The following is a 3,087-nucleotide window of genomic DNA, read 5'->3' on the forward strand; positions in this document are numbered from 1 at the left end:
AAAAAAAAGGAAAAAAAATTAAAAAAAAAAAAAGTTTGCAACAACACGGTTAGTTGTTCTTTTCCCCTCTGTGGGAAAACAGGTTTTCTGTTGTTAAACCTGTCTTAACAAAGTGGAAGGCATTCAATTACAAAGGGTTTAATATTTTCAAGTAAAGATTTATGGTTCACATTTTAAAGATAGGGCATTTTTTTTTCACTGCTGGTGGGGGCAGGCAGGAGCTAGCTGGAGCAGTTGCAATGCATCATGGGAAGGTGGCGGGTGTTCCAGAGAGAAGAATTCTGGAGTAGGCTTTTCTCTTAATCTGATGGCCTTCAGAATGTGTTCTCTGGAACCACAGACATTTTTCCTTAGTATCTATGAGCTCCATTCCTCCCATATTCTGGAGCTGCAGCCCAACCAACCCTCACTCCCTCCCCTAAGTGTTTCACAAGTGTGAGAACCACAAATCAAAATTCACTACTTCTGCTCCCCAACAGAGCAAGTCACTCACCTTCGCCCCTTGGGGTTTTTCATACATTTACCTTTTTGAATGAAAAAAGCAAGGGGTTTGAACATAAACACTTTTCAAATTGAAACCATAATAGAATATTATGAATCCACGGCAAAAACAGATCCAATACAGCGGAAGACCAAAGGCTTGGACTTCACTGTCAGCTGGTTTTTAAATTCTCCTTCTACTCATCCAAAAGCAGAGCTTAGGGCATGTGGTTGAGTCTGCTTATCAAAACCAGGGTTCGTAGAAATGACTCGGTGTTTACTAAGGTAAGCAAGAAAACCTGCAAGCCTTGCAGAAAAGGCACCCCCAAACACCAAATGAATGTTTGGATCCTGGCATAATTGCCTCTCGGTGTGCTGGGGCTGTGTTGATAAGGATTGTACACTGAACTTCAGTTTCACTGATTAAAGTCCCCAAACATACCGTGGAGATGGCATTTCTTCCTAGCCAAATGCCCGGTACCCTGGAAAAGGGAAAAGAAAAAAATAACCCGTAAAGTACTAATTTCTAAATTGATTTCCCAAGCTTTTGTCTCCGTTGCTGATCTGCCGGAGACAAATGTTCTCAGAATAATCCGAGTTATCGAAGTGCAGTTGAGCCTTGAGTCATTATTAAGCAACGTTTTATTAAGACACACAACCATCTTAAGGATCTCTGTTACCTCGAACCTGAAATTCCAAGAGGACATTATGAAAGTATTTGCCTCCCCTACCCCAAATACAGCTGAGCAAAACCTCTGCATAAAAGTTAAGGGTTGTGAGCTATTTTCACTCATCTGACACGTGATCCTAAAAGGCTGAAGGAAATAAAATCTCCCGAAATGTGGCCTCTAGTTAGAATAGATAGAAAAGTTAGTGACTTTTCCACGAAGGATTCGGACCTCAGAACCCACCTGTGAAAATACTTTGATTTCCCACCTTTGATCATTGCTTTGAGAATAAAGTAAATAAGATATTTGGAATGGGTTAGAGAATTAATGCAGTGGTCGACATATTAAGTTCTCCTTTTAAAAAGTGACCATCGCCCACAAACCACAATCCCAGAGAACCTAGACAACAATGAGGGCACTAAGAGAGACGTACATAGATCTAATCTACATGGGAAGTAGAAAAAGAAAAGACAAGATCTCCTGAGTAAATTGGGAGCATGGGGATCTTGGGAGATGGTTGAAGGGGAGGGGAGAGGCAGTGAGGGGAGCAGAGAAAAATGTAGAGCTCAATAAAAATCAATAAAATAAAATTTAAAAAAGCAACCATCAGTATCCAAGAACAGCTAAAATGTACAGGCTGCCTTTATAAACTGACGAGAACACCCTTCCAGTTCTGCTCACTGGATTCAGAGTTTCCTGGTACAAGTGGGTTTACTTCTGGAAACCATGGGGACAAGCTTCTCCCGAAACTGGGTCTTTTGGTCTAGGAGCAACATTAAGATCATTTCAATCACAGGAGGCTCTGAATTTGGTATTTGGATTATAAAAGACCTTCTGTGGAACAATCGATCAGCCTGTGGGCATATCATTGCCTACTGATAAGGACAGACAAACGGAACAAATTTTGATTATCCAAATAGGGACAAGGGTGTCCTTCACCTCCCGAAATGTTCTTGCATTTGCCAAGATCTCATAGGGATTTCCTAGAAAAGTTTAGCTGTTTATAGGCATGGAGGTGTGCCTCTCTCTCCCTTAGTATCCAAATCTCTAATGCCAGAAGGGCTAGCAACAAAAATACTGATGATGCAACCAGGATGTGGCCTTTGCCCACAAGGTACTCCCCTCCGTTCAATGAATAGCATATGCTTTGTGCAGGTACAAGTCACACACGTAGACTCAGCAGCACAGTTGACTTAGCACCTGCCACTGCTGAGATGCCCCATCTTATAGGGTTGTCATCATTCTGTCCTGGTCTTATAAAGGAAGACATTTTGATCCACATTCCACAGTTGGGAATAATAGTTGAGAAAGCCAACGTGATTCAGTTAAGATTAGACTGCCGGTATGAGTCTCGCTTCAAAGCCAAGCTTGCCTGAAGCTTAACCAGATATCATGTTCACAATACCAAGCCAGAGACTTGTGAGCTCTTAAATCTTCACTGGGTGGTACAGGTTGTAGATCCAAAATAACTCTGCATTTAATTTTTCTTAAACTTTCTCTTGGCCTTTAAAGGACGGCTGCCATCATGGACAGGTGTGTTGGTGGAGGCTGCGCGTTGGTTTTCCCTGGCTGCCCAGACGCAAAATAATTACTCAGAAACTTTATTATTTGCAATACTGTTCGGCCAATAGCTTAAGCATACTTCTAGTTATCTCTTACATCTTAAATTAACCCATTTCTATTAATCTATGTATGGACATATGGTTGCCTATCAGCAAGGTTCTGTCCCATGTCCCGCATCTGTTTCCTGTGGTGGCTACATAACTTATCCTGACTCCACCTACACTCTCTCTATATGTCTCTTTCAGTCTGGCTATATTTTATTAAGCCATTGGCTGGAAGCAGCTTCTTTATTAACCAATGGCAATAAAACATTCACAGCATACAGAGGGGAATTCCACATCAACTTCCCTTTTCTGCCTAAATAAAAAGGAAGGTT

This window comes from Alexandromys fortis, unplaced genomic scaffold (genome assembly GCF_014885135.2).
Source record: "Alexandromys fortis isolate MF-2015 unplaced genomic scaffold, M_Fortis_MF-2015_v1.1 scaffold_50, whole genome shotgun sequence".
NCBI classification, from domain to species: domain Eukaryota; kingdom Metazoa; phylum Chordata; class Mammalia; order Rodentia; family Cricetidae; genus Alexandromys; species Alexandromys fortis.